Genomic DNA, 13,459 nt, shown 5'->3' on the forward strand with positions numbered 1-13,459 from the left:
CCGCCGCCGCCGTCCCGGCCATTAGGCAGCGCCCCTCGCCCACAGGCGCGCCCCCCGACGCCCGCCCGCGCCCCTCGCGCAGGTGAGGAATGCGCGCCCGCCGGGGAAAACGCGCCCCGTTCATTTCAATGGAGCGTCTTCCCCGGGAAGGCTACGTGAGTAGGGTTGCACCCCAAAGCAGCAGCAAAGCCCAGCTGCAGGCTGCAGGCAACAAGCGGGCCAATTTTTGACACACTTGGAGGCAACGGCAGAACGGCAGATACCTGCGAGCTGGCACTGGTCGCCCCAGTGATGCCAACCGGCGGAATTCAGAGGAAGAGGCAGGCCCAGAAGCTGCAGAGAGCAGGAACATCCACTTCATGCATTTAAAGCACGGGACTTCCGCCAAAAATCCTGGGAACTGTAGTTTGTGGGTGCTGGGAACTGTAGCTCTGTGCGAGGTCAGGGGCCGTGCCCAGGTTGCTTTGGAGGAAATCTATTTGCTAATCTACGTCAAAGTATGTCCACTTTTTTAAAAAAGTCATGGGGGTGGCCCTACCGTACAGCAGTGGTAGCCAATGTGGTGCTCCGGGGCTTTTGCTGAACTACAACTCCCATCATCCCTTACCATTGACCATTCTGGCTGAAGCTGATGGGAGTGGAAGTCCTACAACATCTGGAGGGCACCACTGGATAGGGAAGTTTTTCTCCTTCTCTCATAATACTGCAACCTGGGACTATCCAATGAAGCTGTATGATGAGAGGTTCAGGGCAGGCAAGCCGAGGTACCAGCTGGAGAGTTGAGAAATGCTGTTAAACTCATGTGCTCTAAAAAGTTCATTTAGTAATTCTGACATCTTGACAATGGAGAAGAGGCTGTGTTGCTAGAGGGCGTATCCCTTTTAGCGCATGCATATGAGCACCACAGACAGTGGAAGAAAAACTCAATGCACAGAATAGTAAGGTTTTGATCGAGTTTATATCCCACTCTTCAAAAAGATTTTTCCTAGAAAGAGGATTTCTCCCGTGTTTCATTAAAAAAAAAAAGGTTGTGTTTTCCATCTGCTGGGCCAATTCGGAAGTTTTTTGTTGATTGAGAGAGGGTGAATTTGAGATAAGGTGAACTTCATCAAAGAGTTTCACTTCAAAGGAGCCTTAACTACAAACAGGATTGATGTGCCATCAATAAATGAGAACGGAGGTTATCAGCAACATGTGGAAGAGACAAGGCCAAATGTAACAGAGGTTGTTTTCATGTCATCCTCTCTCTCTCTAGATACACCTGCCCTGTCCCACCCAATGTATACACTTATACCCATTGTTCAGGAGCCTGTGGCCTTCCTGATGTGAGACTATAGCTCCCACCAGCCCTGACCATTGGCTGTGCTAGCTGTGACTGCTGGGAGTCCAACATCTGGACTCAGGTCCCTATCACTTGCAGGCAACGACCTATATGTGCCCAATCAGTGGTTGCCTCACTGCACTTGAGAGCAGCAGGTTAGCTTAGGGAGTGCAGGGCAGGCTGTGTGGCACAAATGTCACCTCCAATATATTGCCACTGCTCCCATTCCCCACATCTGCCTAACGTGGCTGCATCACTATGCTACCTAGTAAGGCTGATCCCAGAGATACTGTCCACTGATTTATGGGCCTGGACAAAATAATCTCACAAGCTGCAGCAAACACAGCCCAGAGGTTGTCGGTTGTCCATTCCCACTCTGCTGGATTAATGCACTTTCTCAAACATCTGTCCAATATTAAACACAGACTCCAGGGCGAAAGGGAAAACTTGTCTGCGGCAGCTGATAGATGCTGCTTTATTAATGACGAAAATCCTTTTCGCATTACTCTCTGGCCCAAGTGAACAGGATCTCCTGGTGAGAGGCATTTTTATGCAACCACCCTTTGAACTGTTTGGTGGTATGAGCTTTAATTTGTGGGATGTGCAGTGGAAGCACTGGATGTGGTGGAAAGGGGGACGCCTCCAACTTTCCCTGGAAGAGATTGGGCCGTTCAGTGGGTTGGTTTTGTTCGCTGCTAATGAAATACACTCAGGAATGAAAACGACATTCCTCATGCCACCCCTCCTCCTGTTCTGCCGGAACAGAGGCATAAAAGGTTTCATGTTATTCTAATTATGTATGGTTTTTAGTGCCTACATTGCGACAGTAATTAATTACTAGTTTAATTGATACCAGATGATATTCCTGCCTCAATTAAGAAATGCATTCATTTTCCATGTTGTTGTTTCTCCTATAGAGTCTAGATTTTATTTCCATTCGGATCAAGAAGGAAACTGCTATTCAGCCTGATGGCAAATACCTTCAGAAGTGTGGCAGGTACTTTATTTTGACAAGGAAGCAGCTTCTTATTTTCATTACAGTGGTACCTCGGGTTAAGTACTTAATTCGTTCCGGAGGTCTGTACTTAACCTGAAACTGTTCTTAACCTGAAGCACCACTTTAGCTAATGGGGCCTCCTGCTGCCACTGCACCGCCAGAGCACGATTTCTGTTCTCATCCTGAAGCAAAGTTCTTAACCTGAAGAACTAATTCTGGGTTAGCGGAGTCTGTAACCTGAAGCGTATGTAACCCAAAGTACCACTGTATTGTTTTTGTGCTGTTTTTATTTGTAACACCAATGAGTACACCTGCAAGGTCCCAGCCTTCCCGTCACTGAATAGCCAATAGAAGGCTTTGAAACCTAATTGCTACAGGAAGGTGATTTTCAGGGGGCAGGTTGCAGCTGGGGAGAGAATGGTTAACCCTTGCCTATCCCTCCCCATTCCACCCAAAATGCCCGCATGCTGTAATTCAAAGAATGAGGATTCACAGCAGAGGGTGGGCAGCTGGGGAGTGAAGGGTTAACACTTACCTCATTAGATGCAACTCTCTTCCTTGAAATCACCTGCCTCCTTCTACAATTAGGCTTGCGGGGGAAACCTATGGATTCCAATGGAAGACTCCCCCCCCCCATCTAGTTGCTGGTGGTGTGCAAACAGTGCTTGTGTGCTTGTAGTTGCTATGAATGCATTTGTAGTTGTTGATGTGTGCGGTTGCAATGTGGTGTGTGTGGTGCCCCCAACAGTTTTCAAACGCGCTACGAGCCCAAGAAAGTTGGCGGCCACTGCAATATTTATTGTATTTAACATTAGCGTTAAAAATGCTGATTCCCTAATAGAGCAAGGAATCTTGAATTATGACCTGGGCATGCTGTGGGATCCTCCCAGACATCGCCTCTCTACTGCATAGGAAGATGTGCTGCTCAGAGTTCAAGCAATTTAAGAGATTTTCTCCTGGAGCTGGTTTAGGTGATCTGGCTGCAATGCCCTTTTCAGTTACAAAAAGGTCGGTTTTGACCATGCAATCAAATTAGGAAGAGGTGTGTTAGAAACAGGTTGTATGGTAAATGTTACAGTGCAATAGAAAGGCAGAGAAAAATGGGGATATTTTTAGGGCCTTCTCATACAGTGGTACCTCGGGTTACATACGCTTCAGGTTATATATGCTTCAGGTTACAGACTCCACTAACCCAGATTAAGAACTTTGCTTCAGGATAAGAACAGAAATCATGTTCCGGTGGCGCAGCGGCAGCATGAGGCCCCATTAGCTAAAGTGGTGCTTCAGGTTAAGAACAGTTTCAGGTTAAGAGCGGACCTCCGGAACAAATTAAGTACTTAACCCGAGGTATCACTGTACAACCATGCAGAAGGAATACACTTGTTTTCTAGTAAGCATGGTGGTTAAAGCACCATACTATACACTGGTGCTTGATGCTGAAGAGATAACAAGCAGCCACCCTAAATATTAGCCGGGCAGTCTCACTAGACACTGTAGTCACCACATCATATACCAGAGGTAAAAAGGACTGTATTTATTTATTTTTTTTACTGCCAGGCCAATGTGAGAAATATTTTGGTGACCCCTTATGTTGATAACAGATAACTATATGAAGAACGTACCCTGTCATGGTAAAAACTAGTGCTGGGCTAAAGTATTTGTCCTAAGCAACTCTAATAAGCTTTGTGGGTGATGCAACCAGGCAAAAATGACAATTGCACTAATATTTTTAAGGGGAGGGATTTCCATTTTTTTAACAAACAACTTAAGGCTGGTTCTTTCTTTCAATATAAATGCCTTGCTGCCCCTGTCGGAAACAGGTCTTTGGTCTGTTCCAGCAGCAGTTGTCTTATATTGTTATGAACTGTAACAACTTTACACATGGAGAGGTTGTTTGGTCTGGCAGCATAGTGGCTTCCAACCTAATTCTAATGGTCACGAAATATAAGTCACCTACTAGTAAGCAGCATGATTACAAAAGTAAATAGTCAACTCAGTAGAACGTCAATCCATGTATAGTCTTAATAAAATAAAATTATTTGTAGCATGAAGTACTACAGCTCAAGAACTCCTCCCTCAAAGTGCTTTTCAAATAGGTATTTCAATCAATGTGGCTCTTCTGAGGTACTATTTTTAAAAATAGCTTGTGGCGAGTTTCCATTTTAAAAAAAATCCAGCATGGTGGCTAACAATAGTTAAGGGTACCATCCTACACATGCTTACTAGCACAGCTTACCTCTGAATAAATGCTGAAAATACACAATAAAGAACTATTTGGTTAACAAAAGAATTACATCCAGAAATTTAAGGCACGCACCCCATGCCAATATAATCTCCATGCGTCGTAACAGCAGAGACAGCAAAATAAATGAATTGGCTGGAACCATTCCTAAATGCCCCCTGAAATAAGCAGGTTTTTCATTACTTGCCAGAAGACAAGCAGTGGCAGAGTCAAGTGGGCCTCCCATGGGAAGGCATTCCACAGCTGTGGCTGCAATCCCAAAGGATCTGTCTTGCATCCCCACCACAGACGACAAGAAGACATGCAGCAGAGCCTCAGGTGTTGATAAGAATACTGCTAGGACATCCCAGCCCCAGAATATCTGAGGCCTTAATGGTAAAAGCCATCAAAACTCAACCTGGAAACAAATTGGTAGCCAAACAAAATAGGTGTTAATACTGAAACGGAAGTTGAATCTCTGCAAGCTGCGTTTTAAATCAACTGATGTTTCTGAGAATCCTTCAGAGGCACACCCATGAAGGTGATGTTACAGTAGACTGGGGGGTTCATAAAACCATAGAATTGTAGAATTGGAAGGGTCATCTCATCGAACCCCCTGCAATGCAGGAATCCTGTCCAGGCCGTCTCTGGGTGGTTTCAAACCACCAACCTTCTGGTTAACAGCCAGACACACTGACCCGATTACTCCACAAGGGGTTGTAACCAATGTAGTGCTACGTTAAAATTACTTAGTGGTATACTTGCTGTGCTGGTGGAAAGCAAGGGAAAACGCAAGTACATTACCAAAGATTGTTGTGCAACCGATTGCACAAGAAGAACCAGCTGGGGTACAATAAGAATTAGCTGTCTGAGGAATCTTCCACTAGCACAACAGTTGCGTTGGATTCCTTTGTTGCACAACCTTTTAATTCTGCCATCCGTTAGTGCTTAAAGATGCATCCCACTTTTTGATGACCAATCTGTTGTTAATTTCAAGCTTGCTTCACTGGTAATGTCTTCCCTTTTAACATGAAACTAACATGAAATTAATGTACACCAAATCGTTAAATGGCACTGGCTTGGACCTTAGACCTTAAGATACAGATCACTAATATGCCTCATGTAAAGTGGTGGTCTTTGTATATATTTCTACCTGCCTTTGTATTTATTTCTAGGATCTTCAAATAATGAATTATACTTTTTCGAGAGAAAACAGTATAAAAACAACAGTTTTTCTTTCTCTTCACCACAAAGGAATCATCCCTCTCCCTCCCTCACAGTAGAGTTCAGGTCTAGATTGGAAACAAAACTGACGTGTCAAGTTAAATTGAAACCCTTGTGGGATAAAGTCATCTATGAAATCTGCTTATACTTGCCAATCCTAATCAGGTACTGGATGGGAAAAACAATAAAGTAAACAAGTACTTAACATCTCCTGGGATTTGAAAACAAAAGATTTCACTTCCCTTGTTTTTTCCCCCTCTCTAAAAAAATGCCTTTTTGCTCCATTTTATATGCTGCATGCTGCATATTTAAAAGCCTAGGGACAGTGAAGTGTGGGCAAAATGTCCTTTGTTGATAAGGCAATTGTCTGGAAGAGTGGAATTCATGGCAGTGGAGACACTGCAATAACATCGCCATGGCTGGAGCAGAATTTTGAGATGCAGTTTTCATTATATTATTGTGAGCAATCGCTAGCACCATACAAATTGGAAGTGTGTTTTGAAAACTGAATGTTTTTAATGCTTTTTAATAAAAACTAGCCAACTGAATAAAGCTTAGTCCAAAGGGGGGTGAGGAATCTATGGGTCTACTCTTGCCCAGGCTCTGGGTTTCTGCGCTGTGGGGAAAACAATTCTTGCCTGCCTCTTTGCTCCCCCTGCCCTTCACATTTTCCTTCACGGAAATGGCACCCAGTGAATGGCCACCTCCTCCGTACACAGAGCCCTTCTCTGAAGAAAGTAAGGGACAAATGACACATTACATTAATCATGCTATAAGAAAACAAAGTGTGCTTAACACTGCTGCTTTGATTTCGGATGGAAAATAGCCAGATGGGCCCCCATCACAGCTTGGGTGTGTGACGCTGGATCAAGACCAAACATGGCTGATTTTCTTTCAAGGCAGCATAGTGGCAGCATAAAGCACACTTGGGGGAAGGGGGAATTACTAGTTTGGGCCTAATGTGTACGTAGGCTCCATATTCACCTTTAAAGCACATTTTAATTCTACTTCAAAGGATTCTGGGCACAGTAGTTTGCTAAGCGTTGCTGGGAATTGTAACTGTGTGAGGGGTGAATTACAGTGCCCAGTGTGGGTGTTAAAAATGGAGCAAGAAACCCAACTCTGCTAGCATCAATGCCCTACAGAGGACTCTGAAGTTCTTTTTGCCCTTTGCTCTGAGAACATTTTAGCAGAGTCCAGCTGCACCTGTATTCCATTAACTTTGAAAGCATTTCACTGTTTACAGTCACCAGGAAATGTCAATGTCTGTGTTATATTAACAAGTCAGAAATAACAAATGTAGTCTCGGTTTTTAAGGGTTAGCTGAGAACACTTCACTCTGACTCACTTGCACGCTTAACTTCCGAGCGCAACTGACGCTGACTGAGTGGCCCTATATTCTTTATATCACAAAGGGCAAGTTCTGGAGGTGTGTAAAGAACAGAGTCCCTGGAATACAAATCCCATATGCACCAGCAGTACATGAGTGGCACCAGTTCAGGTTCTGGTGGGTAAAGCCAAGGATATTTTGGGGTGGGGAACACAAGGTTTAGAAGCAAGGGAGACAGGCCAGTACGAATCTGCATTTTGCTTCATGTGGACAAGTCCCTAGTCACACATGGTCTGAAACATGGGGTTGTGGTTTTTCATAAGTGGAGAACCTGGGGATAATTCCAAGACTGTTTGGTCCTTCAACTCTGTCTCATATATAATATCCTTCCTTGAATTTGTCTGTATGCCTGCGTCTAAAATGTCAATGGATATTACTTCTAGTATTCCCGCATATATAAAGAAGATCATAGGAGAAGCACCTAACTATTGTCTTCTACATCATCCTTCTCCAAGCTAGTATATAGAATGTTCTGCGTCTATTTGGTTTGGAGGTGTCTTGTCTTTAGGGCATGAAATAAACTAGACAAGAGACGCTTCTTCATCTCCAGCCGTAGAATACACAGCTGGCACACATTGCAACATTGGAAAATTGACATGCAAAATATATCTCTTCAGCAGCAACAACTTACTGCATTTGTGGCGCTACTAAAATTGAGGACGGTGTTGGATGACTCTGTAAGGGAAAATATACAGGGGGGGCAGGGGGAGTTACCAGGTTTCTGCATATAAGCCCTAGAGCTGATACCTGCAAACCGAATGAAAAAGTCCCATCGTCTACAGCGTATGTTCCATTTGAAAATCTCTCTTCCACTTTCCATATTGCATTAACAAATATGTGACGTATAGGAAATCCAGAGGTGTTCTTGCAGTCTATTCATACCCTGCCTCTTGAAACAACACCTAAGTTTGAGTGGTTGCCCTTGTCTTTGCCTTCCCACAGTTAACTGTTTCCTTCATTATTGAAATTTCGATGGTAAGTCCTTGGGGCAGGGCCCTGTCTCTTCCTGCTTAAATTCCCTGTAAATTATATGGATTGCTAGAATATAATCTGGGAAAGTACCTCCAAATTTGCAATCCCTTGTCTGGAAAAAGAGGAACTAATTTTCCACTGCTACTTTGAGACACAGGTCTCTTTTCTGATGTTGTCCTTTTGGTGTTTTTAAAGGGCGATGGCGACGCGGTCTTGTTCCCAGAAGAGATTGGGTGGCATATATGCTTTGATGCTGTGGCACAGCCCAGAGATCTGAAATGGAAATCCTGCAAAAGCTCTAGAGTTCTGTTCTCATTTTGCACCTGCACAGATCCAAACTGTCTAAGGAGCACATTACTGTGCCTCGTCTCAGACTGCTTGGACGAAACCCAACCACCATGTAATTCCATTGAATTTAAGTGGAGTTATGGCAGGCAAAAGCAAAACAACAACAACAACAAAACTGGCCTTGCGGGTTTGTAAATGAACTACAGTTGGGGGGGGGGGAGTTAGAGGGTGTCGGTGATAAGCAAGAGCAGTGGCGAAAGGAGCATATCTCCTAGTTAGCTTTGGACAGCTGACACTAACTCCATTGTGAGATAAGTCTTACCGACTGTGGGAAAAGCAACGGGGAAAGACTCACACCAGCATCCAACTAGTATTTAATGGAAAAAAACAGATCTGGAAATCTTGACAGTATCTGCTCCCCTCTCTCCCAATCCCCCCCTGCATCCCTTCCAAAGAAGCAATGAAAGTAACTTGTAAAGTATCATTTGCTTCAGTTCCTAGTCCAAACATGCATTTCCTCAACTGGCTTTTTTTGGATGGGGGGGAGGGTATTACTTTCAGAGGAGAGAAGGTGGGTGGTTTGGGGGGGGGGGGCGGCTCAAGTGGATGTTTATTTTCTGCCAGAGAACAGGAGCTGTTTCTCGGCATCATCATCAAAAAAAAAAGATGAATCATTGTTTAATTAAAAAAAGATATATCAAGTAACCTCAAGATAAGTTTTGGGAATCTTGGTTATAAAAGGGAACACCCATGCAGTGCAAATCCCAGTAGAAGAATAGATTGACTTTCTTATATCCTCCAACTCAATGAGCATTTTAGTGTTGGCTCTGGGGGTGGGTGGAGCAAGAAAGGGGGGGGGAACCACCCACACAAGAGCAGCAGATGGAAAGGAAAACATTTCGCCGTCTTCTCTGCAGTGTAAGGATAAAATGTGCTGGATATATAAATGAAAATTAATCCCTTTCAAGTAAATACCTGAAGGTTGAACACATTTCTTATGCCACTGGAGGTGTATATCAGAAGGGAAGACAAAACTGAGAAAACGTCTGCCAAGGATGGGGAACCTGTGGCACTTTCTGCAGTTCTTGGACTCCCAGAAGCCTCAGCCATCGTGGGCGATCATGATGGGAGTTGAAGACCAACAACATCTGCATGACCACAGATTCCTCCACCTGTGACTCAAACCTTGCTCTTGGGTTGCCGCTTTACTATTATCCAACCATCTCCAACTGCATTTGCATACATAAAAAACCAAATCTCTGAATAGAAGCATAGTTGGAAAACAAGAATTAGCAGAGTAAGACTAACTGAAAGGCCATTACACTGAAACAGGAAGTTTCTCACCTCAAATGTTCCCAAGCTTCAGGTGCGCCATTGGTGTGGCAACACTGCTGACCTCTCAGTGCATCAGAAGCCTCTGGGCGTAGAACCAGGCAGAGGGCCTTCTTGGTAGTGGGGCCCGCCCCGTGGAACGACCACCCATCAGATGTCAAGGAAATAAACAACTATCTGACTTTTAGAAGACACCTGAAGGCAACCCTGTACTGGGAAATTTTTCATGTCTAATGTTTTGCATAGATGGGCGGGGAATAACAACAACAACAACAATAACAATAATGTAGTACAGTGCAAGGGCATCACAGACACACTGTGTCAAGTCTCCCATGTGTTTCTCGAACAGGCCCAAATAGCTTAGGCAGTAGTGGACCCTTGATCCACAGCCAGCCACTCAAGCTCTGCAATTTGTGAAGTTAAGATGTAATGGAAATGAAAGCAAATATTCAAGAGTTACTGAGAATAATGGAACAATGCTGGGAAGCTAGCAAGGAGACCTTTAGTACGATAATAAAGAAGTGCAACACAGTCCATTCCACTGTCTAACAGCTCTTACTGTCAGAAAGTTCTTTCTCATGTTTAGTCGGAATCTCCTTTCTTGTAACTTGAATCCATTGGTTCAGATCCTACCCTCTGGAGCAGGAGAAAAGAAGCTCACTCCATCTTCCATGTGACAGCCCTTGAGACATTTAATGATGGCTATCATATCTCTTCTCAGTCTCCTCATTTCCATGTTAAACACACCCAACTTCTGCAACCATTCCTCATAAGGCTTGGTTTCCAGACCCTTGCTCATCTTGGTTGCCCTCATCTGCACACATTCCAGTTTGTCAATATACTTCTTAAATTGTGGCGCCCAGAACTGGACACAGTACTCCAGGTGTGGTCTGGCTATTGCAGAATAGAACAGTACTATGACTTCCCTTGAACAGGACACGAGACTTCTGTTGATGCAGCCTAGAATAGAATTAGATTTTTTTTGCTGCTGCATTGCCATATTGACTAATGTTAAGCCTGTGGTCTCCTAGGACTCTGAGATCCATGGGCGTAGCCAGGATTTTTGTTGGGAGGCAGGACTTTGGGGGGGGGGCAGAACTGCCGTGAATGGTCAGTTAGTTAAGTATTTTGTTGTACTTGATCGGGGGAGCATCTGCACCCCCCCCCTTGGCAACACCCATACCGAGATCCTTTTCACACATACTACTGGCAAGACATGTGCCTCCCCCTCTTATATCTGTGCAGCTGGTTCTTCCTGCCAAGTGTAGAACCTGACATTTGTCCCTATTGAAATTCATTTTGTCTTCGGTGACACTAGCTAGCCTTCCCAGTTGGGTGTCCACTGCAAATCTGATGAGCATCCCCTCAATTCCAGATTTGAGGGGCATCCCCTCAGTTCCTTCCTCCAAGATATAAAGATGCTGAACACCCCACTTGTCACATTTTCCCAGGCCATGTTAAGTCTGCAAACAGACAAGCCAACAACTTGTAGTTACAAGTCATTGACCTACTCATCCCCTGCGAATTATTATTCTAGATATAAATGCTTGGAGTAGCCTTTCTTCCCTGTAGTCTCACTTCTCAAAGCTGACACCACAAAATACAAATCAAAGTTATTTAAATTCCCTCCTCTATAAGACCCGTATTGTACATGTACATGCCAGCTTTGTACAGAAACCTTCCCTTCTCCCTCTATCACCAGGGATAAGCTTCACTTCTGCGCCTTACATTTGGTATGCATAGCCAGCCTCTCTCTAATGTTGCGTTTCAGTTGTGCTTTGACAGCCCTGATTGCTAATTAGTCTCTGCCTTCTGCTGAATGCTTAATAAATATAAGTAACTGTACATGGATTTATAGTACAAGCAGGCTACTCTAGACAGAGCTCATATTTATTTACTGTTTAGATTTATACACATTATCCAGGTGGCTTGCAATAAAATATTTTATACAACACACATCTTAATACATTGAAGTAAGCTAATCACAGCTACTTAAGAATAGCAACCACATCGTATAAATGAATGGACATAACTGTCATAATCTGGCACATTTCTGATGTAGATGTGGTAGTTCTTTTGATGCAATTATCCCCAGCCCACCTTCTGCATAATTTACTTCCCATCACATACGTGTGTGTATGAGTGTGTGTGTGTGTGAGAGAGAGAGAGAGGGAAAAAAAAATAGCAGTTCAGTGCACAAGCTATTGCACATTCTAGTCAAGAGATTATGAATGGCGACACACAAGCAATGCACACCTAAAAGCATATCCAATTGAAATCAAACAGTGGTTTTCCTTCCCATTTGATGCCCATCACCAAGGATTTCCAAGACACTGTGCAGGGTTTCCATGGATATCCAATTACGATGGGGCACAGAAGCAGAAAACTCCATGGAAATAAATGGGCAAGTATTTCAGAGGAAACAATATCCTGGTTAAAACTTCAAAAGTACAACCTTCCGCCCATTCTGTTTTTATTATTTGGTGGTGAAATTTGCATAATAACAAACACCCCAGCAGAGCAATCCCAACTGCCTGTTGCTGTCATGGTGGCTTTGCTGAGCTACCAGTGCCTCCACAGTCTGGTCACTCATCAGGAATGCCATGCAGGGGAAACAAAGGGTTAAATTCCCACTCCCTGAACTGCATGGTCCCATTTCTAAATAGCCCTCCCTCCAGGTTTGCTACATACAGGGGCAAAAAACAGGCAGGTTAAATGCATAAGGGCATTTAAAATCTCATTTAATTTGTCCCACAGGACCTAGCTTGGAGTTTGCGACTGTGTAATAGATGTGAGCGGCCCCCAGTGACAGTTTTTCAGAGGATTCAGGGGACAGTTGTGGATTAATAGGATGGAGACTTCTCAAGTCTCTCTCTTTAAAATCATCCCCAAAGTTCATTGGAGTTTAGCCTGCAGGAGGATCAGACAAGCCATTAGGCCACACTTGCTTATAATGCTTCAAGAGCATGATAGAGTGTGCATTGCAATGGCCCAGGTCACTTAGGGACTTTGCTGTATTACTGCAGTGCACCACCACCTCCTCTGCCAGCCTCTTGATGCTCTGCTAAACTCATCATTACTGTGAATCAGCAAATATGCCGCATGCTGTTATGTTTAGTGTTTCAGACTTAGTGCTGAAACTGGCAAGCTGTTAGCACTTCATCTGGCTTTATCATTTTGTCGGCAAGGGAAAAGAAACCTTGAGACGCAAAAATATGCTTATGTTAACAACTGTATTTTGTCGTTTAACAACAACTTTACAAGGAAAGAGTTTGTCCTGTAAGGCTTGTCAGCACAATTGTTCGTAGTGAAAGTGCGGTGAGTACTTCAGAATTAACTCACATTCCATCTTATGAGCACATATATTACTTCCCAACTTGTACACGTTTGATTCATATTGTTAGGCAGTCCCTAAACAGGGACGTGGGTGATGCTGTGGATTAAACCACAGAGCCTAGGACTTGCTGATCAGAAAGTCAGTGGTTCGAATCCCCGCAATGGGGTGAGCTCCTGTTGCACGGTCCCTGCTCCTGCCAACCTAGCAGTTCAAAAGCATGTCAAAGTGCAAGTAGATAAATAGGTACCGCTCCGGTGGAAGGTAAACGGTGTTTCTGTGCGCTGCTCTGGTTCGCCAGAAATGGTTTAGTCGTGCTGGCCACATGACCCGGAAGCTGTATGCCAGCTCCCTCAGCCAATAAAGCGAGATGAGCGCCG

The 13,459-nt window shown here is 44.1% G+C and overlaps 1 protein-coding gene and 1 long non-coding RNA gene across 3 annotated transcripts in view; one reads left to right on the plus strand and one right to left on the minus strand.

Moving 5' to 3' along the window:
* The window catches only part of STARD13 (StAR related lipid transfer domain containing 13), a 218,720-nt gene that overhangs the window by 136,424 nt on the left and 68,837 nt on the right, over positions 1 to 13,459 (minus strand). The gene's annotated exons all lie outside the window — the stretch shown is intronic.
* LOC310676019 lies at positions 8 to 8,951 on the plus strand. The gene is made up of 3 exons (XR_014510358.1): positions 8 to 82; positions 2,239 to 2,318; positions 8,321 to 8,951. It is a non-coding gene; the product is annotated as an uncharacterized lncRNA (long non-coding RNA).

This window comes from Podarcis tiliguerta, assembly GCF_965153285.1.
Source record: "Podarcis tiliguerta genome assembly, chromosome: 4".
NCBI classification, from domain to species: Eukaryota; Metazoa; Chordata; class Lepidosauria; order Squamata; family Lacertidae; genus Podarcis; species Podarcis tiliguerta.